This window comes from Loxodonta africana, chromosome 1 (genome assembly GCF_030014295.1).
Source record: "Loxodonta africana isolate mLoxAfr1 chromosome 1, mLoxAfr1.hap2, whole genome shotgun sequence".
In the NCBI taxonomy this organism is placed as follows: Eukaryota; Metazoa; Chordata; class Mammalia; order Proboscidea; family Elephantidae; genus Loxodonta; species Loxodonta africana.
This window is the reverse complement of record NC_087342.1, coordinates 193,392,439-193,420,424: the sequence shown is the minus strand read 5'-3', so window position 1 is coordinate 193,420,424 and position 27,986 is coordinate 193,392,439. Positions and strand designations below refer to the sequence as shown.

General features: G+C 39.1%; 1 long non-coding RNA gene and 1 pseudogene across 1 annotated transcript; both read left to right on the top strand.

Moving 5' to 3' along the window:
• The first annotated feature begins 61 nt into the window (after positions 1 to 61).
• LOC135232321 (uncharacterized) lies at positions 62 to 27,986 on the top strand. Its single transcript, XR_010322873.1, has 3 exons — positions 62 to 165; positions 12,703 to 12,803; positions 27,594 to 27,986. It is a non-coding gene; the product is annotated as an uncharacterized LOC135232321 (long non-coding RNA).
• LOC100659959 (palmitoyltransferase ZDHHC3-like) lies at positions 25,970 to 27,182 on the top strand (annotated as a pseudogene).

Sequence of the window (27,986 nt, the reverse complement as noted above, 5' to 3'; positions counted from 1 at the left end):
GCTGGCGGGGCGGGGCGGGTCTGCGCGGGGCGGAAGGAGCGCTGCACAGCCGGGAGCTTGCGCAGGAGTCCCTGCCGGGCCGTCCCCGCTCCGCTGGTTTCCTACCGTAGCCGAAGCGTTTGTTGGGTGCCGTCCTTCTCCTTCCTCAGACTACCTGCAATTTCGGTTTATATATTGTTTTATAAATATCTTTATATATTGTTTTACTTATGCTTAGGTCCAGGAGGCTCTGAAAGGGAGAGGGAGATTTTGGGTGGACCAGGTGGGACGTATATAGGACCAGCAGGTGGTGCTGCTCAGGAACCCGACTGGGCCATCCGGAAGAAGTCCTTGCGCAGCTAGCTAGCTGGCTTTCGGTGTGAAGAGCTCTTGATAAAAGTGCTCTTCTCTTTGGTCTCTTTCGAGAAAAAAAAAGAGTCCTTAAGATGTTCGAATTCACCCTCAGAATAGTTGAGCAGTTTAATTAGGGGAAAAAAAATGGATCTTACTTTCTGTTTGGACTCGTTTTTCCCAACAGAAAAGAACACAGGAAGCTGGAGAAAGAGATTAATCAGCATACCAAAACCAAACCCACGGCCCTCAAGTCAATTCTGAGTCATAGGGACCCTGTAGGACAGAGTAAGACTACCCCATGGGGTTTCCAAGGCTGTAAACCTCTGGACGGTGACTGCCAGGATTTTCTCCAGAGGATCAGGTGGTGGGTTCGAACTGCTGGCCTCTGTTAGAAGCTGAGGGCTTAACAACTGTATAACCAGGGCTCTTTAATTACCATGCAGAGCTATAATTTAAAAATTGGGTGTTTTTTTTTTTTTGTAGCATGTGTGTAATTTTAAACATAAAAAAACTTGGCAGTATTATGCATTTTATTTTAGCATGTGCTTTACTTTTTTTCATAACTGACTAAATTGTTTTAATTTGTAGAAAATGCGGAGTGTGGAAGGGAATGCTTTGTATAGTAACAGTACATATTTCAACATTCCATGGCAGTAGTATTGCATTTTGAGATTTCATTATTTTTTTCAGGCTTGGAAATTTTCAGTGTCCTTGTGTTTTTTTTGTTTTTTGTGTTACCTAGTGGAAACCCCAGGTTCTTGTTCAGGATAACTCGTATTGGCCTTGGTGGGAGAACAGGAAAGGCACCTTTATTTTGTTGTACAAATAAAAGTAGTCAGTCAGAGCCCTTGCTGCCAAGCCTACTGCCCGAGGGTGAGCAGGCAAGTTATTTTTAAGGAGTTTACAAGTAGGGAGTTCATGTAAGTTATGTCAGCAACATTCTTAATCATACTACCCCGGCACAATAGGGTTTACAAATAAGCTCCAAGCAAAAGCAGAATTCAAATGCAAAGCCTGTGGGGGAGGAGCCAGCAAAGGAAACAGGGTTTTTAGGTCCTCCACCTGGAAGTTTAATTTCATATCTTCATTCTTTCCTTAGCCATTCAATTTTACTCCTCTATCCTACACTTTTTTTTTATCCTACACAACCTGTGAACAGATAATAGCAAAAAAATCCAATATATAGCTTATAGATTTAAGCTTAAAGACATAATAGTAATATTAACTTACAGTGTGCCAGGCTTTGTTTTAAGTGGTTTTGTAAAAATGGTGTGGCGGGGGCATCTGACCTCCTCTAACTTCACAAGGGGGAAGAAGAATCATAATCAACATCAACAGCCCAAGACTGTTTGCTCTGAGGTGGAGGTCAGACATGCCTCCTCTCTCCAACCTTTTTACCAATTCTAACACCAACCGTCCCTTCTATGACGCTCTGCTTCTCTGCTGAGCTCAATAATTCATTGCAAAAACTCACAGACAATGCTCACAAATATGGGCTCTATCAGGGAAGTAATAGGTTACAATTCAGGGTACAGTTCTTCAATCAGGGCAGCCTCTTCTCACCCATGCCCTTATGAGACAGAGCCCCCACAGTGCTGTGTTAAAAACCCTGCCTTCTTTGCTTGGCTTCCTTCCCCACAGTGTTGCATTAAAAATCCTGTTTCTTTTGCTGGGCTTCCTCTCCCTCAGCTTTGCATTGGAATCCTGCTTTTGCTTGGAGACTATATGTAAACCCCATTGTGTCTGCATAGTATGATTAAGAACGTTGCTGACATAACTTATGTGAACTCCCTACTTGCAAACCCCTTAAAAGTAACTTGCCTGGCCTCCCTTGGCGAGCAGTCTTGGCAGCAGCAGCTCTGACTTTTCTTTATACAATAAAGGTGCCTTTTCTGTACTCCCACAGCAGTCTCTTGTTTATTGGCCGATACGAGTCATGCCGAGCAAGAACCTGGGTTTTCCACCCAGTAACATTTCTGATGAGCCAGCCAGGAGCCATCTGTTCCGTTCTTGAGGTGAATCAGACAACATACCACCCCAGTGTCTGGCACCACCAGGAGATTTCTTCTGTAGACTTTGGGGCAGCTCTGAAGGCCAGTCCACCTGGGACCCAAAAGATGGCTCTGTGGGAGACATGAAATGCACCTGAGTTGTTTTATAAGTACCTAGGCTTTTTTTTTTAGGCAAGATGAGTCGGAATTGACTGGACAGCAGCGAGTTTGGTTTTTGGTTCAAGGTAAGGCCTTAGAAGAGTCCCAAGAAGCGGGGGAAATTGACCATTGAAGGCATTAGGAATCTGAACTTATTTAGTAAATAACCAGGTAATTCCTAGTAAGGCCTTAGAAGAGTCCCAAGAAGTTTGAGGAATTGACCGCCGAGGGCATAAAAGGCTCAGGTACCTGTTAAGTTGGTGCACTGGATTAGGTTGTGTGAGTCTTAAGTGTGTATATCCAAAGAATGGGGAATGTTCAAAGATCCCAGAATGTGGCCCGCTAAGATGCATCCTTAAGAACTGGGAACAGAGACTTGGACAGACATGGCCCTGGCAGCATTTCCCTTTGCTTGTCCCTTTCCTACTTTTGCCTCTTTAAATATACTCTGAATAAAACCTTTCTTTTTGCTTTACTAAACTTTGTGGTGTCCTCACCCTACAAGAGTTAATGGTGTAGTTGTTGCAGGGATTCTAAAACCATGAATCCAGTCAACCTCAAGGAGACCTGGACTGTGGAGCAGAAGCCAGCAAAAAAGAAAAAGAGGTCCTATCTCTTGGACCCACGTGTTCGCACTCTATGTCCCTTTGACACTGACGGGGGAGTGCCCTCGAAAAAGAGTCTTCACTTATTCTTTTTGTTCTCTTTTTCATGTTTTTTTAAGCTTTGGCATATTTGTTTTGAGAGCCAGTTGTTTGATTAAGGAGAATCTTTCTTAGGTTTTTTGCTTGATCATTTGGTTAAGAGTGATGTTCAGTAACTCATTTGGTGAACTGCAGTTTTGTGTCTGGATTCAGGCATATGAAACATTAAAGAGATAATTCTATTTCCAAAGAGCTCTGGGTCACTCACTATAAGCTGCAAATTTTGGGCACAGGTCAACCAGCAAAAGCCATTAGGGTGGTCACCAGCACTCATCACAAGCGTTAAAGACTCCTGTGACAGGATAAAGTGGTGTGAGATAGGCTAGAGTACTAGAGAAAACCTGGGTAACAGTTCTGTTTTGCCAAATTCTCAGGGAGAAGTAGTAGTTCAGACCTGTTTTATGATATAGTTTCTCAATAAAAAATCACAATGTTAAAGTCATCAGTAGCTACTTTAAAATACTTGCCAATTAAAGAAACTAATTTCCAAAACCTTTTAGGTAATTTAAGGTCTAAAATAAGAGACTAGGTCTCTAGTCAACAAAATGAATTGAGTCAAAAAAAAAAAAGAACCAAAAGCTTGAACGTTAGAGCTTGACATTTTTGATAAATGAGCCTGAATTTCCCCCACTACTGAGACACTGGTTTGGGGGTCATATTTAAAAACACTATAAATATACTAAAAACAATTTAGAATTTTAGTGGACACTTTGAAAAAATGAGCTTTGCATTTGTGTTGTTTTGTCTTTTCCTTTTGGGGGAACTTTTGCTTATTGTTCAATTTTTGTCAAAAGTTCTAATATTCCTCCATCTGAGGCTCTGGCGGAAACCCTGGTGGCATAGTGATTAAAAGCTAGAGCTACTAACTGGAAGATTAGCAGTTTAAATCTACCAGGTGCTCCTTGGAAACCCTATGGGGCAATTCTACTCTGTCCTTTAGGGTCGATATGAGTTGGAATCAACTCGATGGCAACAGGTTTGGTTTTGGTTTGGAGGCTCTGGAAAGTTAGTAAGTTTTATCTAAAACCTGTTTGTTTTTCTCTGTGAATCGAGTCAAGAGAGTGAGGGCATGGCAAGATCAGACCTCCCCAGCCCCTAGTCTCCCTAGCCAAGAATTGATGGATTCATTTACAGATTTGCTAAAGATCTTTGGTATTTACTGGGTAGATAGCCTTTCAAGATACTAGGCCAACTAAAACATATTTAATTGAATTGGAATGACCCAATCTTGTCTTCCCTGAGTCAAGAGAGTAAGAAGTCAGGCCTCTCTAGCCCCCAGTCTCTGAAGTCATATAGCTCCAGGGAAGCTTTTGAAAGATGCCTTCCAACTGAGAGGAGACTTTTTTAAGGCAAAAGAAAGTAAGAAAAAATTGTTGCTTTATTATAGTTACCAAAAATTAAAGAGACCACAGTCGTAAAAGAGCTATAAACAAGCTCTCTCTATTGTAAAAGAACTCTAAAAAGGAAAAAATAAAAATCACAATGAGACACACTTAAAATGGCCTAGAAAAATGTTTCCACCCCTAGCCAGAGAGATAAGGTTGTATCTGTCTCAATGAATTGGTCAGTTGAACAGAAACTTTGTGATTTCCAAAGCTGGTTGATAAAATCTTTAAGGGCTGAAATTAGATTGAGAAAAATAAGAAAAATAGTAAAATTTAAATAAAAACTTTTTATGTTTGAACTAACTTCATTTTGACAATTATGTTTCATGGTATACAAGCTTAAAATAATTTCCAAAACCTTTTAGGTAATTTCAGACATGAAATTGAGTAAATAGATATTTGTCATAATTTAAATTTATATACTTTTGCTTTGTATAGCACACACACAAAATATATGTGTGTATATATATACACACATATATATATTGAGTCTGCTAACGAGTGTGTCCATTTTTGCCATTTTAAAAGAATGTACTATAGGAGTTACAGAACAGAGACAACATTTAAGAGGTTTATTAAAAAAATTATTTAGCGTGGTCAAAAGTTTTATCTATCTGACTAAAGTATAATGTTGTAATCTATGAGATTTTTAGGAGCTTTAATGTTAAATAATATATAAAACAAAGAATTGAGTTTCTCACTGTTAAAATAATAAAAATTTTCTTTGATTTCTGAGTTAAAGTGTTAATTTAGTCTTTGTGTAATCTGCCTCGAAGACAAAGGTTTAGTCTCTCATTAAAATAAAATTCCTGAGTCAAAAACCAAGCTGCATGGCTTAAAAAAAAAAAAATTTTTTTTTAATATGGAAAGATTTATTGACTATGTTACAAATTATATGGAACGTGTAGTTAAAATCAAGAGAAATGCCTGATTCACTTTGGGTCAAAATTTATATTTTAGTGTTTCTGCTTATGTTTGTGTCTAGTGTTAGACATCAAAAGCATAATATTATGCCATAATTTTATTATTATTTCTTTATCACTAACTTGGCCACAGCTTTATTTATTTATTTTTAATCTGGTATCAAAGCCAGTGGTTTGACTGGGGCATTCACCTATGAAGTCTTTTTTATTACCCTTCTTCATTCACCTATCGTTTACCTATGAAGTCTTTTTATTACTCTGTATTACTTTTTATTACTCTTCAGGTTTTTAGAGTCTTGATAATTCTGGCACATTCTGACTATAAGGTATTGTGTCTTAAAATTATTATGTAGTGTATTATATCTGAAAAAAAATTTTTTTTTTATATCTGAAGCTCTTTAAAAATAAGATTAATCATTATATTTAAAAATATTTTTGTCTAAAGTTTTTTAAACTGACTTTATTTGGCTCTGAATTTTTTGTAATTAAGAGTATTGTGTTTATAAATTAATCATGGCAATATTAAGATTTGTCATATGCAGATAAGTTTTTACTTTGCTGATTTGCTGAAAATGTTTGACCAAAATATCTTAACAAAATGTTGGACAATATTAGACTTATGAAAAGTACTGTGACTAGACTGAATCAAGATTTCCAAAACTCTGTGTAGAAGCTGATGGGTTCACAGGTGGCTGATCCAGAATTACGTGGAACAGAAATTAACTACATAAGACTGAGTAAAGGAATATTATGGATTTTTTGTGGGAGCATTGCTGATGTTTTAAGGTCTTACCTTCTGGATATAAGAAACCATTTTCCTTCCTCCTAAATTATTTAACTAATGGGTTTAGATATTGTAACTCTTGAATTAGAAGTTCTTTTTGGTAAACTTAGCAAAGTTGTAAAGTTCGTAGCCAGAGAAGTGTCTGAAATTAATTTGAGTTATGATTTTACGAAATAGAACAGCATTAAAATTCCTATTAGTTCTCTACAATGAGCAAACAAAAAAGTTTTTTGGCACTTTCTCTTCTGAGAAGGTGACCCATGACTGTTACTAGGAAAACCAAGGAAGGGCAGCTTGATTCTTGAGAAGAACACTTAGTATGTTTTAAACAGATTAGTGGAAGACCTCCAACAGGAGAGGTCCATCCTGTATTATCTTGCTAATCATGTATTCTCTGGTGAAAATTTGGTTGTCACATGTAAATTTTTCCATACCTTCTGTTTCCTCTAGACAAACTTTGTGTGCTCCTTATGGATATATGTTTTTGTCTGGTGGATCTGACCATATTAGTTTAAATGATCCCTTTCCAACTGACAGTTGACATGAGCAGTCTCTTGTTTAGATTCCTGATGAATGCATGGGCAACACACTTTGAGAATTTTAAGATTACCTTTAGATATTTATAGTAATGATGCTAGTAAATATTGAAAAGGTAATGTTAAATTATTACACATTATAAAACAAGAGTAAAAAAAGAAACCCATTGGTCCAATACTCAGAGTGGGGTTGGTAGGTTTAATTCTTATTACGGTATAATTAAGTTGAAAAAAAAAAATCTTTAAGAAATTTATCAATCATTATGGGACAAATAACAGATGAAGTTGCTAATGAGATAAAAACACAACAGTAATCTCTGACCTTGTTAGTTGAGGTGATGTAAGATAACAAAATAGCCTTAGGTTTTTAGGCCAAGAAAGGGTAATCTGTACTATAGCAAATACCTCTGGTTGTTTCAAAAAAATAACTCAAGACAAATAGGACAGAATATACATAGACAACAAGCTTATTGGGTACACACTGTAATACCCTTACAAACACCAGATTTATTTGGTTAGTTACCATCAAGAATATATACATGAGCTAAATCCCTATTGTAAGAAATAATACTCTTAGTCTGCATCCTGATAGTATTAGGCATAATAAAACTTATCTTCTATTGTCTTACACGCTTAAAAAAACCTCAGGCCAAAATGTTATGTACATTGAGTCTGCTCATTTCGTCAATGTGATTGATGAGAACATCAGTCTTACTTAAGATACCGATGGTATCCGGTGGAAAACAGCACCGTGAGTTTAAAGAGCCTACCATGGCCACCATTTAAGGGCTCCACTAAGTCCAGGTATTAATCAATCAATCTGTGATCAAAAGAAAAGGATGATTTAGGAGATAATATTGGAGCCATTTTTCTGTCCTTGAGCGTAAAGCTGGACTCACAAAAACTCATGAAGACACAACGACTGGACCCTGAGGTATAAAGACAATAGCTAAGACAATCTGAAAAAAAAAAATCTTTTAGGGAAATGTTCACATAAATAGGGCATAGAGGCCAGTCTTTTTCTTTTAATACTTAGCATATAGTCAGTTATAAACCAACCAGAGGTCAGTAGCCACAATGAAATGCCTAGGTCCAATATTTGCCCATCCCCAAAAATATGCCAAACAATTTCAAACTGGGCTATAATTCAAAACGAACACTGGTCCTGAATGACCGATGTCCAAAGAGAAATGGAGTGAGACAGAGCCCCCACAGTGCTGTATTAAAAATCCTGTTTTGTTTGTCTTCCTCCCCAACAGTGTTGTATTAAAACTCCTGTTTCTCTTGCTGGGCTTCCTCCCCGTGCAGCTTTGCATTTGAATCCTGCTTTTGTTTGGAGCTTATATGTAAACCCTAGTGCCCCTGTGTAGTATGATTAAGAATGTTGCTAACATAACTTGTATAAATTCCCTGCTTCTAACCCCCTTAAAAGTAACTTGGCTACTCAACCTTGGGGAGCAGTCTTGTTAGCAGCAGCTCTGACTCCTTTTCCTTGTACAGTGAAATAAAGGTGCCTTTCCTGTTCTCCCACAGCAGTCTCTTGTTTATTGGCCAGTATGAGTCATGCCGAGCAAGAACCTGGGGTTTCCACCTAGTAACATGAAAGCAGGTTTCTCCTGGCCCTCAGCCTCTTGGCCCTCTGCCCCTTAGCCCCTCAGTTCCTAAGCCTGGTATCTGCCCTGCTCCAGAAAATGTTACAAAGCTCTTTAGCTCCACTGATAAGTGTCCGGGGCACCCCACTCCACCATCAAGCCCCTGCCTGAAAGCACTCAGCTTTCTCCTTCAGTGGGCCAGAGGGCCCACCATACCATCTCCTGCCAGTCTCCTGGTTCTGCTTTCTCTGCTGCCACAGAGGAAAAGATAGAACCCTTGAAGAAAAACAAAACCAAACCCAGTGCCGTCGAGTGGATTCTGACTCATAGCGACCCTATAGAACAGAGTAGACCTGCCCCATAGAGCTTCCAAGGAGCGCCTGGCGGATTCGAACTGCTGACCATTTGGTTAGCAGCTGTAGTACTTAACCACTACGCCACCACCCTTGAAGAGATTGGTTATGTATTGATATATGTGAATTCAGAGAAATAAAAGATAATGTGCATAGTTCTATATATACAACGACACTGAAAACTTCCAAGTATGAATGAAACAGTTAACGAAATCTCAAAATGCAATACCATTACCAAGGAATGTTGAAATATATACTCAAAGTTTCCCTGCTGCTACTTCTTGCCATCTCTCACCAACTCCTGGGTTACAGCTCTCTCACTCTCTTGTCTCCTGGGTCTAGGAGGTTCTCAGCACTCCTAACTCTTCTTTCTTGGTGGTGGTGAGGTCCCTGCTTTCTGCCTCTAGGATGACTCATTTTAAGCCTGGTGATAGGAAAGCCTGGTGGTGTAGTGGTTAAGTGCTACTACTGCTAACCAAAAGGTCAGCAGTTCAAATCCACCAGGCACTCTTTGGAAACTCTATGGGGCAGTTCTACTCTGTCCTATATGGTTGCTATGAATCGAAATCAACTCAACGGCAGTGGGTTTGGTTTGGTTTGTTTGGAGATGGCAAAACTGACCAGTCCCTTCGTTAGGGTTTCATACACTTTATTTGCATGATCTCGCTCCCACAAGAGTGCCATGCACCTTATTTGCATAGTTCCACCCAGTCATCTGATGAGAGTCACAAGACCGTGGCTACAAATTCCATATAAAAGCCATCTTTCACACCGCAGCTTTACACGTATAATGTCATTTGATCTTCATGATAAACTATGATGCAGGCACTATTGTTATTCCCATGTTACAGAAACTAGTACAAGGAACACAGGCACAAAGTAGTAGAACTGGGATTTGTAACAGGGACTGTAAGAGTTCATCTGGTCCAATTCTTTTTACCAATTTAAGAAAGAGATATAACAAAGTTAAATGACTTCCTCAAAGACATTCTTGCTAGAAAAATATCTGGGATCAGAATACAAGTATGTTTCCTGGTCCATAAATACTTTCAATTTAGAACATTATTTAGTTTTTCAAGGAGTCCCTGGATGGCACAGATGGTTATGAACTAAACTAGCTGAAAAGTAGACAGTTCAGACCCACCTGGAGTCTCCTCAAAGACAGACCTGGACCTGCTTCCAAAAGGTCACAGCCTTGAAAACCCTGCGGAGCAGTTCCATTCTGCACACATGGGGTCACTGTGAGTCAGAATTGGCTCCACAGCAACCAACAAGAACATTCAGTTCTTCAGTTGCTGTAGGCACATATTTAACACAGGTTCTCTAATACAAATGAATGTTATAAATTGTATTCTGACTAGACACACAATAACAGCAAAGTTATAGCCTATCTATTTATCTACCTATCCATTCCTCTTCAGGAAAAGCAGGAATGATTCAACAGGGATCCCACTTCAGTGACCCTGCAGGCTTCAACCCCTCTCTCAGCCACACCCATAATGTTTATCATTTCAGTGAATGGCTCAATCCTTTTCCCCAAACCCATCTTTAATTCTTCTTTTTCTCATATGTCCTGTATCAATTTTGCAAGTAGTCTATTGGATCTTCTTAAAAATGCATCTTTGACTACTTAACCAACTCTGTCATAAGTTAAATCATCTCTTATTTGGATTATTGTAATTGCCCAGGAACTGGTCTTGTTGCTTCTGCATGTGCTTTCTTTTGAGTCTACTTTTGACACAGAAGCCAAAGTAAATCTATTAAAAAGGAAGTCAGATCATATCATTCCTCAAAGTCTCCCATGGCTTCCCAAAATAAGGTAAAAACTACAATACTTACAATGGCTTTAAGGCACTACCCTCATTACCAATCTGACCTCACAGACAGCTCGCTTAGCTTTATGATCCTAGAAGACTGTGCACAAACTCCCAACCTCATAGTCTTTGCAGTTTCTATTTCCTCTGCTTAGAACATTCTTTCCCAAAATGGCCTGCTCCCTTCATCTGTGCTCAAATGCCACCTTTTCAGCCAATCCTCTACTTGCCACCCTTTCTAAAATCACAACATCCCCCATTCCCGGTATTTCCCATTCCCTTCCTTTGCATTTTCTCTGTAATACTTATCATTATTTAATGGGTGATTTATTTTGCTTATTCGTCTTTATTGTGTGTCTCTCCACACTACAACATATGTCTAATGAAGGCAGGGGTATGTGGGATATGTGTTCTATGTTTCTTCCAAGTGTCAAGTTCTGTGCCTGGCACATTTCAGTGAGGCCCTCTGCAAATATTTGGTGAATGAATGAATGAATGTGAGCACACATGCTCATGTATATATGCTTATATACTGAATAATATATAAATGGAAAAAAAGTGACCTTCTTGTTATTTTGTTCCAGTTGTATATAAAAAGAAGGATTGAATATATTTCATAGTTTACACCTACCTCTGCCATCCACCTGAAAGAAAGATACTAATGAGTGTCTATCTCTGGATAGCAGCTCTCAGCATTGTCAGGAATATTTTCAAAGTGATTGGTTTCCAGTAATTGTTAAAATGTATAATTTTTAAATTTGTCATTAAAAAAAAATAAGATCCTAACAAATTCAATGTATCTCTGAAATAATGTTACTGTCACTGGCATTCAATGTTACTGTATTGAATCAAAGATCAAGGAGTTGTAGCAGACAGTTTGCCCTCGACTCCTAACCAAAAGGTTGACAGTTAGAATCCACCTAGTGGTGTGTGAAAGAAAGGCCTGGCAATCTACTTTCCAAAGATTACAGCCATTCAGCAACCAAGGTGCCCATCAATGGATGAAAGGATAAATTATTGTGTATTCACACAATGGAATGCCGTGCAACAATAAAGAACAGTGATGAATCCGCGAAACATAACATTGAGGAACCTGGAAGGCATTATGCTGAGTGAAATCAGTTGGTTGCAAAAGGACAAATATTGTAGGAGACCACTATTAGAAAAACTCAAGAAATAGTTTAAACGCAGAGGAAAATATTCTTTGATGGTTACGAGGGTGGTGAGGGAAGGTGAAGGGTATTCACTAATTAGATGGGAGACAAGAACTATTTTAGGTGAAGGGAAAGACAATGCACAATACAAGAGAGGTCAGCACAACTGAACTAAACCAAAAGCAAAGAAGTTTCCTGAATACAACCAAATCCTTCAAAGGCCAGAGAGCAGGGGCAGGGGTCTGCAGACCATGGTTTCAGGGGACATCTAGGTCAACTGACATAACAAAATGTCTTAAGAAAACATTCTGCATCCCACTTTGGTGAGTGGCATCTGGGGTCTTAAATGCTAGCAAGCTGCCATCTAAGATGCATCAATTGGTCTCAACCCACGTAGAGCAAAGGAGAATGAAGAACACCAAAGACACAAGGTAATTACGAGCCCAAGAGACAGAAAGGGCCACATAAACCGAGACTCCATAAGCCTGAGACCAGAAGATGTAGATAATGCCCGGCTACCACCAATGACTGCCTTGACAGGGAACACAACAGACAATCCCTGATGGAACAGGAGAACAATGGGATGCAGGCCTCAAATTCTCATAAAAAGACCAAACTTACTGGTCTAACTGAACCTAGAAGGTCCCCAGACTTTCTGTTAGCCCAAGACTGGAGCCATTCCCAAACCCAACTCTCCAGACAGGCATTGGACTGGACTATAAGACAGAAAATGATACTGGTGAAGAGTGAGCTTCTTGGTTCAAGTAGACACATGAGACTATGTGGGCAGCTCCTGTTGGAGGTATGATGAGAAGGCAGAGGGGCACAGGAGCTGGCTGAATGGCATGGGGAATACAAGGTGGAGAGGAGGAGTGTGCTGTCTCATTTGGGGGAGAGCAACTAGGACTACATAGCAAGGTGTATATAAGTTTTTGTATGAGAGACTGACTTGATTTGTAAACTTTCGCTTAAAGCACAATGAAAAAAAGATCACAGCCATTGAAAACCCTGTGGAACGCAGTTCTATTCTGAAGCTTGAAGGATCACCATGAGTCAGAGTGGACTCAACAAACAGGTTTGGTTTTTGTCTATTTCTCACAAGCTTGTAAAATGTTTACGTGAATACTGCGTATGTCCTTTTCCCCATATTACCCTGCCAAACACTCAGAAATGTCTGATGTTATTTGTTTTACTTACTGATCAAAATATTATTTTTGTTTAGTTAATATCTGAAAACATCCATGAAAATGTGCATCAGAGAATTATCATATATATTACCTTGGAAAATATATTGAAAACCATTGATGTAGACTAGAACAGTGATTTTCAAAGTACTATCCAGGGACTATTTAGGTCTTTGAAACACTTTTAAAGGGTTCAAGAGGTGAAAATCATTTTCATAGTAATACTAAGGCTCTAGTTACCATGTTCCGTCTCACCCTGTCTGTAGTGTACAGTGGAGTTCTCCAGAGGGTGCATGATGTGTGGTATAGAAACAGATTGAGTGCAGAAGCAGTTATGAGAGAGAATCCAGCTGTATCTATTCAACTAGGCATTAAAGAGATTTGCAAATGTAAAATAATGCTGCTCTTCTCATTCAATTGTTTTTCTTTTTGAAAATATATTATTTTTTGTAAAAATGTTACTTATGAAATTATGATAATACTTAATAAGTTTATTTTAGAATGAATAAATACCCTAAGCATTTCTAAGTTTTAGTTTCTAATATAGTAAATATTAATAGATTAACCCATATATTAAAAAAAAAAAAAGTTCTTCGGTGTCCCCTATAAATTTTAAGAATGTAAAGGTGTGAGACCAAAAGTTTTCAGAATACTGGTCTAGAGCTATATGTGAGCAAAACCTAAGCTAGAGTTCTTCTCACATACCAGCAATCATCTGATAACTATAGACAAAACTTTGTCATATTCTGGAAACAGAACCAGATTCAGGAATGCATCAGTTGTTATAGTTAGCAGATGGCTAAAAATGAAGCCAAAGTTCAGTTTTGGAAAGCAAACTTTTCCACTTCAATTGAAGATTTTCCTCTAAAAGCTGATACATACCTTGATCTCTGTCCTACATTTAATCTTGTTCTACAACAAATAACATATACTTCTTATAGAACTCTTTTGTAAATAATAGTATACAAGCTAGTTTTGCCTATGTTTTTCTTTTTTTGAATTAACTAGTGCATTTTTGTGTGTGTGTGTGTGTGTGTGTTACACAAGTTTACAGAGCAAATTAGTTTCTCATTAAACTGTTAATACACAAATCATTTTGGGACATTGGTTGCCAACCCTAGGATGTGTCAACACTCTCCCCTTCTCTGCCCCGGTTTCCCTGTTTCCATTCGTCCAGTTTTCCTGTCCCTTCCTGCTTTCTCATCTTTGCTTTGGGGCTAGGGTGCCCCTTAGTCTTCCTATGCATGAATTGAACTATGAGGCCTAAATCTTGTATGTGTTACTGTTGGCCCTATAGACCTGTCTACTCTTTGGCTGTAGGGTAAGCCTCAGGAGTGACTTCAGTACTAAGTTAAAAGGGTGTCTGGGATCCATAATCTTGGGGTTTCTCCAGTCTCTGTGAGACCAGCAAGCCTGATCTTGTTTATGTTTTTCTTTTATCTTATGTGATAACAGATGTTCTCCCTTGGACTAGTTCTCAATGTCCTACTCCAACCCCAGAAACGTACAACTAAATTATGTCACATATATTCCTGGGGAATAGCCTGATACAATACAGCCATTGAGTAGATTTTAATGCTTGGTTATAAACTTTTTTTTTTTATAAACTTTATATGCCTTTCTTAACCTGGATTGTATGTATATGTAATGCATAGATTGATTATTAGAAGTATTACATTGAAAATATTACCTATTATATTATCTCCAAAGTCCATGCTTTTTTTTGTTAAAACTACCTCTCAATGATCTTGGTGTTATCTTTTGACAGTCTAGTATATTGGTTGTTATATATATATTTAGGGTCTCTATGAGTCGGAATCGACTCAACAGCACTGGTTTTTTGGGTTTAGTATATTATTTTTAGTTCAGAATATTATTTTAATATAATAAGCACCTAAAGAGTGTACTCTATCACATAAAGTAGCTTACAATAATAATTATTACAATAATTATTATAATAATTGTAGGCAGAAATTATGTTTTGCAGTGCAAAATTCTCCTCAAAATGGTTCAGATTTAGAAACAAACCAATTTAGAAACCAATGCTAATTGGTTTGTTAATCATAAAAATTGGTATTTATTTACATAATTTTTTTATACACAAATATCAGTTTAGTACAATTTTAACCTAGAAACATGACCATTTTCACAGAAGTATATCAGTCAGTATCCAGGTTTGAAAACACAAAACTTCCTCAGTATTCCAAACAAAGAAAATTTAATGCAGTGAGTTGATTGCAAAAGCATTGGAAAGCTGGAGGAACAAAAAGAAGATGAGGACGCCCAGAAATCAGTAACTCAGAAAGTCACTGGCTTGCCTAAGGCTGGAGAAGCAAAGACTTCGAGAGTGTTCCTGGAGTCCACAAGCACACTCACTGCTGAAGCTATTTGAGCACTTCTGTTTGAACGCCTGCAGTATGAATCTGGAAGCCCTAATGTTTACTGAGGCTGCAGGAGACAAGAACCCATGGCCACCAACAGTCACCAACCATTGCAGATGCCTGAACTAGAAACAAGAAAAAAAAAAAAAAATAGCTTTCTTCTGCTGACCTGCCATTTGCATGTGACTGCCTTCCATTGGCAGAACTAAAAAGAAAACAAATTGTCAGTGGGTCCTATAAAATGCCCTTTTCCAGTTCCTTTAGATGTAAAGAAGTACATAGAAGTGCCAGTATGGGGCTAGGAATCAACAGACAAGTATCTGGTTTAAGAAGTTGAGAAATTATTAATTATATTGCTCAAGATGAGAGATATTCTGAAATGGAAAGAGCTAGAAAATGTGATTGCCTATTATTTTCTAAGCATTTAACGAACTTCATTTATTCACAGTAATGACCACAAGTCCATGAATATCGTCAGCCCCATTTTACTGCAAGACAACTGAAGCCCAGAAAGATTAATAATACTCAAGGGCTTATATGTAGCCTGGAATAGAATCAGGCTGAGGAAAACCTGGTTGAGGGTCAGTATGGGAATGGGTCACAAAAGGGATCAGTAAAGGCATGATGGGTTCTGGGATCAGGAGTGTCATGACTTTGGCATTCTACTTAACATCTCTAAACCCCACTTTTCTTATATGCAGCCATAAGACAGGGGAAATAATCACTTTTATTCATAGATTCAATATTATGTCTAAGATAAAGTGCTTAATCAGACATGAAAAATCTTAACAATTATATTATTTGACCTCAAATTCTAAGCTAGTTCCACTAGAGCCCCTCATTCAGTCTATTACAAAGCAATGAGAATAAACACCCACAATTTCATCACTTTTTTGATGCTTGTGATGGTTAATTTTACGTGTTAACTTGGCTAGGCTATATAGTCCCCAGTAGTTTTATGAAACACTAGACTAGTTGCTGTTCAATAACATAATCTAACACAATGTATTGTAATCATTTTCCACAATATAATCTAATAGAATCAACCAGCCAGTTGAAAGGGGAGTTCCTTGGGGTGTGGTCTTCCTTTCAGATTATAAATACAGGCCTACCTGTATTTATTGTGCTTCCCTTTATTGTGCTTCGTAGATATTGTGTTTTTTACAGATTAAAGGTTTGTGGCAACCCCGTGTGGAGCAAGTCTGTCAGCGCCATTTTTTCAACAGCATGTGCTCACTCCATGTCTCTGTGTCACATTTTGGTAATTCTTGCAATATTTTAAACATTCTCATTATTATTATATCTGTTATGGTGATCTGGGATCGGTGATCTTTGATGTTACTATTGTAATTGTTTTAGAATGCCACAAACCACACTCAAAGAAGACAGTGTACTTAATAAATATGTGTGTTCTGACTGCTCCATCGACCAGTTGTTCCCCCATCTCTCTCCTTCTCCTCTGGCCTCCCCATTCCCTGAGACATAGTAATATCGAAAATAGGCCAATTAATAACCCTACAAAGGCCTCTACGTGTTCAAGTGAAAGAAAGAGCCGCATCTCTCACTTTAAATCAAAAACTAGAAATGATCAAGCCCATTGAGGAACTCATGTCAAAAGCCTAGACAGGCCAAAAACTAGGCCTCTTGCACCAAACAGCCAGGCTGTAAATGCAAAGGAAAAGTTCTTGAAGGAAATTAAAAGTGCCACTACTGTGAACAAACAATAAGAAAGCGAAACAGCCTTATCGCTGATATGGAGAAAGTTTTAGTGGTCTGAATAAATGATCAAACCAGTCACAACATTCCCTTAAGCCAAAGCATTCCCTAATCCAGAGCAAGGCCCTAACTGTCTTCAATTCTATGAAGGCTGTACTTCTTCCAGGACAGGTTTGTTCATTCTTCTGGCAGTCCATGATATATATCCAATATTCTTTTCCAACACCGTAATTCAAGCCGTCAATTCTTCCTTGGTCTTCCTTATTCATTGTCCAGGTTTCACATGCATATAAGGCAATTGAAAATATCATGGCTTGAATCAGGTGCACCTTAATCCTCAAAGTGACTTCTCTGCTTTTCCACACTTCAGGGAGGTCTTTTGCAACAGATTTGACCAATAAAATTCATCATTTGATTTCTTGACTACTGCTTCCATGGACATTGACTGTAGATCCAAACAAAAGGAAATCCTTGACAATTTCAATATTTTCTCTAGTGATCATGATGTCTCGTATTGGTCCAGTTGTGAGGATTTTTGTTTTCTTTATATTGATGTGCAAAGGCTGTAGTCTTTGATCTTCATCAGTGTTTCAAGTCTTCTTCACTTTCAGCAAGCAAGTTTGTGTCATCTGCATATCGCAGTTTGTTAGTAAGTTTTCCTCTGATCTTGATGCAACATTCTTTCTTCTTCATGTAGTTCAGCTTCTTGGGTTATTTGCTCAGGATACAGATTAAATAAGTACCATAGATTATGGTACTTATTTAATCTGTATCCTGAGCAAATAACCCAAGAAGCTGAACTACATGAATATCTAAATGTTTTGTTTTGATTTTTAAAAAATGTATGATATAACAAATAAATCTTGGGCAAATTTTATTAAGAAAAAGGGATAAGAAATAAATAAGCGTTATTAAGAATGAGAAAGAAAAAACCATAGATATAGAGAAAGTTAATATTACAAGATAACACTATAATAGATTTGAAAATTCCAGTGACATAGTAACTTGAACGTGTCAACTGCCTTTGTACACATGAAAATTTTCCCATACTTTAACCTAACTCTGCCTTCTACCTGGAATCTCTTTCCATGCATCTTTGATTATTCCTTCTTCTTAGTGTAAGTGTAAATGTCACTTTCTCAGAGGATTTTTTTCTAACTACCCAAAGTTCCTCAACATTCCCCAGATAGTCACTCCCAAGCATATTACATTCTTAATTTCACCAGAGCATTTATCATGATCAATTATGGTGTTGGCGAACAATATCGAATATACCATAGTTTGCCAGAAGAATGAAAAAATTTGACTTGGAAGAAGTATAGCCAGAATGCTTCTTAGAAGCAAGGATGGCAAGACTTCATCTCACGTACTTTTGGACATGTTATCAGGAGGGATCAGTCCCTGGAAAAGGACTTCATGCCTGGTAAAGTAGAGGGTTATCGAAAAGGTGGAAGACCCTCAATGAGATGGATTGACACAGTGGCTGCAACCGTGGGCTCAAATGTAGCAACAATTGTGAAGATGGCTGTCTTAGTTATCTAGTGCTGCTATAACAGAAATACCACAAGTAGATGGCTTTAACAAAGGGAAGTTTATTCTCTCACAGTCTGGTAGGCTAGCAGTCCAAATTCAGGGTGTCAGCTCCAGGGGAAGCCTTTCTCTTTCTGTTGATTCTGGAGGAAGGTCCTCGTCACCAATCCTTCCTTGGGCTAGGAGATTCTCCAAGCAGGAACCCCAGCTGTAAAGGACGTGCTCTGCTCCCCGTGCTGCTTTCTTAGTGGTATGAGGTCCCCTTGTCTTGCTTCTGTCTTTTATATCTCAAAAGTGATTGGCTCAAGACACAATCAAATCTTGTAGATTGAGTCCTACCTCATTAATGTAACTGCCACTAATCCCATCTCATCAACATCATAGAAACAGGATTTACAACACATAGGAAAGTCACACCAGATGAAAAAATAGTAGATAATCACACAATACTGGGAATCATGGCCTAGCCAAATTGATACACATATTTTTGGAGGACATAATTCAACCCATAACAATGGTGCAGGACTGGGCAGTATTTCATTCCGTTGTACATAAAGTCGCTGAGTTGGGACCAATTCCACAGCACCTGACAAAAACAACATTTATCATCTCTTGACATTTTCTTATTTATTTCTTCTGAGGATGTAAGTTCCATTGAAATAGAAGCTTTGTGTGTCTTTGTTGCTCAGTGTATGTGTAACTATTAATAAATGTCATAAGTAAATAAGTAAAAGGGTTCTTTAAGAAAATAAAAATACTAGAATTTCCTGAAGAGAAGCAGAAAACATATATTCAATAGTCATGGAATTTCCTCAAAAAATAACTTCAAGGCAAGAGAGTTTTACTGGTGAGTGCTTTAAAACTTTAAGAAATAAAAATTCTCCATGTTATATAAAATGTTTGATAGTCCAGAAAATGATGGTCATTTACTCAACGATCAACTTAGAAATCCTTACCTCAATTTTTTTTTAATTCTTAGAACTAGAAGAAACTTAAGACAAATACTCAGATACAAAATAAATATACAAAATCATGCCCCTTAGTTAGCAATAACCACTTAGAAGTTAAAATTCTAAAAGAACACTCCCCCACTCCAAAAAAAAGACCAAACCCATTGCTGTCGAGTCATTTCTGACTCATAGCAACCCTATAGGACAGAGTAGAACTGCCCCATAGGGCTTCCAGGGAGTGACTGGTGGATTTGAACTGCTGACCTTTCGGTTAGCAGCTGAGCTCTTAACCACTGCACCAACAGGGTCCCAAAAGAACAAAACAGATCTCATTTAAAATAGTAACAAAATGTAAACTCTCTTGTAATAATTTTAATAAGAAATGTGTAAAACTTGAATGATGACAACTAAAACTCTTTAACTGAACAATATAACGTATTTAAATAAGTAGAAAGGCATTCTTTTTTAAAAGATATTTTATTGTGTTTTTGGAGAAAAGTTTACACAGCAAGTTAGGTTCTCATTTAACAATTTCTCTACATATTGTTCAGTGATATTTGTTACATTTTCCACATTATGTCAAACATTCTCATTATTTCTGTTATGGTTGTTCAGTTTCCATTAATCTAGTTTCCCTACCTTCCCCTCCCCCAACCTTCTCATTTTAGGTTTAGGATAAAGGTTGACCATTTGGTCTCATATAGACGATTTTGTTTTGTTATGTTTTTAAAGGAGCACAGTACTTACAGTGATATTATTTATTTTTCAGCTGATCTATTACCAACCTGATAGGTAACGTCCAGAAGGGATTTCAGTTCAAGGTTTAAAGAGTATTTCACTGTGATAGTCTCAAGGGTTCCTCTAGTCTCTACTGGTGCAGTAAGTCTGGCCTTTTTTTTTTAAGAATTTGAATTTTCTTTCACAATTTCCTCTCACTTTAGCCAGGATCATCTACTGTGTTTCTCGTCAGAACAGTCTATAATGATAATAAAGAACCATCTAGTTTTCCTGGTCTCAGGATAGATAAGGCCATGGTTTGTGTTGCCAGTTAGTCCTGTAGACTAGTTTCCTCTCTGAGTCTTTGGTTTCCTTCTTTAACAAATTACGGATAACATTGTGAAGAATGGGAATTCCGGAACACTTAATTGTGCTCATGAGGAACCTTTACATAGATCAAGAGGCAGTTGTTCGGACAGAACAAGGGGATACTGATCGGTTTAAAGTCAGGAAAGGTGTGCATCAGGGTTGTATTCTTTCACCATACCTATTCAAACTGTATGCTGAGCAAATAATACCAGAAACTGGACTATATGAAGAAGAATGGGGCATCAGGATTGGAGGAAGACTCATTAACAACCTGCATTATGCAGATGACACAACCTTGCTCACCGAAGGTGAAGAGGACTTGAGGCACTTACTAATGAAGATCAAAGACCACAGCCTTCAGTATGGATTGCACCTCAATATAAAGAAAACAAAAATCCTCACAACTGAACCAATGAGCAACATCATGATAAACGGAGAAAAGATTGAAGTTGCCAAGGATTTCATTTTACTTGGATCCACAATCAACAGCCATGGAAGCAGCAGTCAAGAAATCAAAAGACACGTTGCATTAGGTAAATCTGCTGCAAAGGACCTCTTTCAAGTGTTGAAGAGCAAATATGTCACCTTGAAGACTAAGGTGTGCCTGACCCAAGCCATGGTATTTTCAATCGCATCATATGCATGTGAAAGCTAGAGAATGAATAAGGAAGACCGAAAAAGAAGTGATGTCTTTGAATTGTGGTGTTGGCAAAGAATATTGAATATACCATGGACTGCCAGAAGAACGAACAAATCTGTCTTGGACGAAGTGCGGCCAGAATGCTCCTTAGAGGCAAGGATGGCGAGACTGCGTCTTACATACTTTGCACATGTTGTCAGGAGGGATCAGTCCCTGGAGAAGGGCATCATGCTTAGCAGAGTACAGGGTCAGTGGAAAAGAGGAAGACCCTCAATGAGGTGGATTGACACAGTGGCTGCGACAATGAGCTCAAGCATAACAACGATTGTAAGGATGGCTCAGGACGGGACAGTGTTTCGTTCTGTTGTGCATAGGGTCTCTAAGAGTTGGAACCGACTCAACGGCACCTAACAACAAGAACAACAAGTCTCAGGAGCTCCTCTAGTCTCTACCAGTCCAGTAAGTCTGAGCTTTGTTTTGTTTTGTTTTTAAGAATTTGAATTTTCTTCCACAATTTCCTCTCACTTTACCCAGGATCACCTACTGTGTCTCTCGTCAGAATAGTCTATAATGATAATAAGGAACCATCTAGTTCTTCTGGTCTCAGGATAGATAAGGCTATGGTTTGCATAGCCAATTAGTCCTGTAGACTAGTTTCCTCTTTGAGCCTTTGGTTTCCTTCTTTCTTTTTTGATCTAGATGAGTAGGGACCAAGAGTTGTATTTTAGATGGCCACTCACAGATTTTTAAGACCCCAGATGCTATTTACCAAACTACGGTGTAGAACACAAACTTTATGGACTATGTTGTGCCAATTGATTGAGTTCCCCCATGAAACTATGGTCCCAGTAAACCAATCCTGCAAGGTGTTTGGTTATGACTATGACTGTGCTCCCTATGCACTTTATTATAAATATGAATAAATGTGCAACACACATGAATATGTATATGCATATGCCTGCAGATACATCTTTGCCCATGTCATTATAGTACTTTACTTTGTTTTCTCAAGCCACCCTTTGAAATCTTCTGTTCAGCTCTTTTACTTCATGTGCAAAAGCTGGAGATAGGAAGTCAAAAGGGAAGAACATGCTTGGCATTTCTCAAGCTGAAAGAATTGTAAGAAAAAATTCAAGCCTTGAGTTGTAATAACGAAGGATTCTACAGGGAAAATATTAAATAACTCAAGAGGCATCAAAAGAAGATGGAAGGAATACACAGTCACTATACCAAAAAGAATGGTCAACGTTCAGCCATTTTAGGAGGTAGCATATGATCAGGAACCGATGGTACAGAATGAAGAAGTCCAAGCTGCACTGCAGGCATTGGTGAAAAACAAGTCTCCAGGAATTGACAGAATATCAGTTGAGATGTTTCAACAAATGGATGCAGTGCTGCAAGTGCTCACTCGTCTATGCCAGGAAATTTGGAAGATCGCTACCTGGCCAACCAAGTAGAAGAGATTGATATTTATGCTTATTCCCAAGAAAGGTGATCCAACCAGGTGCTGAAATTATTGAATAATATCATTAATATCACACTCGAGTAAAATTTTGCTGAAGATCATTTAAAAATGGCCACAGCAATATGTTGACACGGAACTGCCAGAAATTCAAGTCGGATTCAGAAGAGGACGAGGAACCAGGGATATCATTGCTGATCTCTAATGGATCCTGGCTGAAAGCAGTGAATACCAGAAAGATGTTTACCTGTGTTTCATTGACTATGCAAAGGCATTTAACTGTGTGGATCATAAAAAAATCATTAATAACGCTGTGAAGAATAAGAATTCCAGAACACTTAATTGTGTTCATGAGGAACCTAGATCAAGAGGACTGGACTCCATGAAGAAGAACAGGGCATCAAGATTGGGGGAGGACTTGTTAACAACCTGAGCTATGCTGATGACACAACCTTGCTTGCTGAAAGTGAAGAGGACTTGAAGCACTTACTGATGAAGATTAAAGACCACAGCCTTCAGTATGGATTATACCTCAACATAAAGAAAACAAAAATCCTCACAACTGGACCAATAAACAACATCATGATAAACAGAGAAAAGACTGCAGTTGTCAAGGATTTCATTTTACTTGGATCCACAATCAACATCTATGGATACAGCAGTCAAGAAATCGAAAGATTCATTTCCTTGGGCAAATCTGCTGCAAAGGACCGTTTTAAAGTATCGAAAAGCAAAGATGTCACCTTGAAGACTAAGGTGCGCCTGACCCAAGCCATGGTGTTTTCAATCACCTCATATGCGTGGAAAAGCTAGATGATGAATAAGGAAGACCAAAAACAAGAACCGACGCCTTTGAATTGTGGTGTTGGTGAAGAATATTGAACACACCATGAACAGCTAAAAGAACAAACAAATCTGTTTTGGAAGAGGTACAACCAGAATGCTCCTTAGAAGCAAGGATGGTGAGACTACGTCTCACATACTTTGGACATGCTGTCACGAGGGATCAGTCCCTGGAGAAGGACATCATGTTTGGTAAAGCAGAGGGTCAGTGAAAAAAAAAAAGACCCTCAATGAGATGGATTGACACAGTGGCTGCTGCAATCGGCTCAAGCATAACAGTGGTCATGAGGATGACACAGAACTGGGCAGTGTTTTGTTTTGTTATACATAGGGTTGCTATGAGTCGGAAATGACTTGACGGTATCTAACAAGAACAACAAACAACGTACTCTCATTCTTTTCAAATGACTGCCTCTTGGTCTATGTACAGGTTTTGCATGAACACAATTAAGTGCTCTGGAATTCCAATTCTTCTCAATGTTATCCATAGTTTGTTATGATCCATACAGTCGAATGCCTTTGCATAGTCAATAAAACACAGGTAAACATCTTTCTGGAATTCTCTGCTTTCAGACAGGATCCATCTGCTACCAGCAATGATATCCTTGGTTCTACCTAACGACAACAGATACGTCTAAACACGCTCAGGTATACGTACACATGTACCTTCCTATCACATATATGCATACATATGTACCTATATGTATATATCACATATATGCATACATATGTACTCCTTCGAAACTCTGGGGCAGTTCTACTCAGAATTGACTCGATGGCACTGGGTTTACTGGACTGGGTACCTATGTAACCACTCATGTATTTTTTTTGTTGTTGTTACTACTGCTGTTGCAAAATTGTATATGTTATAGCATTTACCTGTAACATCCCTAATTCTTATGTTCTTCTTAGTGTCATTATTAACATTGGTCAGGTTGTGCACACTTCACCCGCATTTGGTATTGCCTTTCCCATCACCAAAAATAACAAGTGACAACTGTCTAGAGAGTGACTCTCCCTCTCTCCTCCTACCAAAAAACATTCTTGTTCCTGAATGGGAAGAATTAAAGCTGCAAATTTGTAAAGTATGTTTTAATTAATGAGGGTGCAGTTTGAAACTAATCTTTTAAAATAAAGTCTCAAAAGAATGCTGTAGATGGGCAGGTTATTTTTAAATTCACGCAAATTTTCAGGACATAATAGGAAAGAAAACTTTGGAAAAGGATACCAATAGTTAAAATCATTATGCAAAATTTATCATTATAAAAATAATGGGTAACTGGTAGAAGAATAAGGAAACCCTGGTGGCATAGTGGTTAAGTGCTACGGCTGCTAACCAAAGGGTTGTCAGTTCAAATCCGCCAGGCACTCCTTGGAAACTCTATGGGGCAGTTCTACTCTGTCCTGTAGGGTCACTATGAGTCGGAATCGACTCGACGTCACTGGGCTGGGTTGGGGTAGAAGAACAGAGCAATCCATGAGACAGCTAAGAGGATACAAATGTTTGATAAAGGAAAGATAAGATCTTAACAAGGAAAGCTATATTTTTCAACAAAGGCTTTTAGGAAAGAATTGGATAAAAAATTGATTAGATCCACGTACTTGGAGAAAAAAATAGATCCACCTCTTACACCATAAACCAAAGTATGCAAACTGCTCACCTGTGTTGGTTATCTAGTGCTGCTATAACAGAAATACCACAAGTGGATGGCTTTAACAAAGGGAACTTTATTCTCTCACAGTCTAGGTGGCTGGAAGTCTGAATTCAGGGCACCAGTTCCAGGGGAATTCTTCCTCTGTCTGGCAGCTCTGGGGGAAGGTACTTGTCATCATCATCCCTTGGGTCTAGGAGTTACTCATCACGGGACAAGCTCTTCTCCTGGCTCTTCTTTCTCTGTGGTATGAGGTCTCTCTCCTCTCCCTTTTCTCTTTTATATCTCAAAAGAGATCGACTCAAGATACAACTAATCCTGTAGACTGAGTTGCCTCATTAACATAACTACCTCTAATCCCGCCTCATTAACACCATAGAGGCTGGTATTTACAACATATAGCATAATCATATCAGATCACATAATGGTGGACAACCACACAATACTGGGAATTACGGCTTAGCCAAGTTGATACACATTTTCTGGGGACACGATTCAATCCACATCACTACTCTTGTGCCTTCTCTGGCCCACAAATGTGCACTGTTTGTTGCATGGTATTTTAAAAATCAGAAAATTTACATCAGGCAGCCACTGACTCCACCACGACCAGGAGCTGCTGGATGGGCTTCCTCTTAGAGCCATCCTTTGTCTGGCAGAGTCCAGGGGGCCACAGCAGCTGGAGGGGAGCCTTTGCCACAGCCCAAGGCCAGGTCCCTAGTGAGGGACTGCAGGAGGAGGTGACAACGTCAGCAGCAAGGGTCCCTCAGAGGCCTGACACTGGGGAACTGCCACTGGCTTCAGGAAGCCAGTATAGACAGAATAGCTTATGATGCTTATCCCCAGCCACCACTTCCAAAACACTGAGCAAAAACCAGAATACTTCCAGCAGCAGAGGTGCATGACACCTCCCCACCCTGGACCTGTGGGAACCCTGTGGTTTATCCATGATGGCTGTGGCATCTCCTGTGCCACTGTCACCTGGTTTCTGGTCCTCTGCTCAGAGTTTGTGGTCCTCTTTGTCACACTGATTCCATCCCAAGACTATGCCTACTGCATCATCAACGGAATTGTGTTCAACTTGGTGGCCTTCTTGGCCCCAGCCTCCCACTGCCAGGCCATGCTGACGGACCCTGGAGCAGTGCCAAAGGAAGTGCCACTAAAGAATTCATCTAGAGCTTACAGCTGAAGCCCTGACAGGTGGTATACAAGTGTCCCAAGTGCTGCCACATCGAGCCCGACTGGGTCCACTACTGAAGTGTATGTAAGTGGTGCATTTGGGAGATGGCCCACCACTGTCCCTCGGTCAAAAAATGTGTCAGTGAGAACAACCAGAACTATTTCATCCTATTTACAATGTACACAGCTCTCATCTCCTTGCACGCCCTCACCCTGGTGGAATTTTGCTTCCTGCCCTTGCTTTGAAGGAAATTGGACAAAGTGTAACTCCTTCTCTCCACCCAGATGGTGATCCTCCTCATCCTGCTGTGCTTTGAGGGGCTCCTCTTTCTCATATTCACATCAGTGATGTTTGGGACCCAGGTATGCTCCATCTGCACGAATGAGAAGGGAATAGAAAATTGAAAACGGAAGAGCGAAGATGGGCTTAAAAAACAAAATGGGTGAACATGAAAACCGATTTTGGCCACCCCTTCTCCCTAGGCTGAGCCAATCCCTTTGCCACTCCAGACCAAGCAAAGGCAGACCCGAACCAGTATGTGGTCTGAAGGACGTGACCAGCATTGTCAAAAAAACAAAAACCAAACCCAGTGCCATCGAGTTGATTCCGACTCATAGCGACCCTATAGGACAGAGTAGAACTGCCCCACAGAGTTTCTAAGCATTGTCACTCAGACACAAACCACATCACAGCACTATCATCTGACCCATTCTCATGAACGTTTAAACCGACAGAGCACCTACTCTCAAACTTTTTTTAAGATCTCAAGTAAAATGGCTGATCATTGCAGAGACAGAGAGAAAAAAAAAAGCCCCCCCTCCCCCGTTTTATTTTTTAAAAGATCATCCTTTTTTTGGTGACCAAAGCTGCTCTTATTTTTCCTTTTAAAAATTATTTCTCTGGCCTCTGGTTTCCTCTCTGCTGTCTCTCTGGTGTGACTAAAGTGGAGGGGTGTTGTTTCTGGGCCTGTGCCCACCTCTGCTAACAGAATGAGGTATGAGTGATGCTGATGGTGAAGTAGAGAAAATACATTTTTTTTAGTGTTTAGTGTTAAAATAAGAGAGAATATATTTTCTAGTTTAGCTGTATAAGCTGTGGTTAAATCTTGGAAAACGTCAATTACTTGATCTGGAATCTGTCTTATGATTGTTCCTTTCTAGAAAAACAAGTCCCTTTGTAAAAAAAAAAAAAAAAGGGTAACCGAGATTTTTTCTGCTGATTAAACCATGTTTCTCTCCTAGGGGGCAAAACAATGGGCGATATCATCAAGACCCGAGATAATTGAACAAAATCCGGAGCCATCTTGTGACTGAAACCAGGATGGCGTCAAGACACCTGCAAGACATCAACAAGAGGTCACTTTGTCATTATGTTCACCTCAAAGAAGAATCAACATTCCTGGAAATCTCTAAACCCTGACCTTCTCCCAATAAAACTCTCCAGTTAGCTCTTTTGGGGCAGAAAGAATTTGGGAGAAATTTAAACCCCTCTGTCTCTTGGACACCAGTGTTCAATAAAGCCCTCTTGCAGCTTACCTCCTCCTGTTTCAATATTGGCTTTGCGGCAGGCAGCTGGCATCTACAGTTTGCGGTAACAATGGTGGAGGGGCCAGCCCCAGAGGCCTGGTTGGGGAT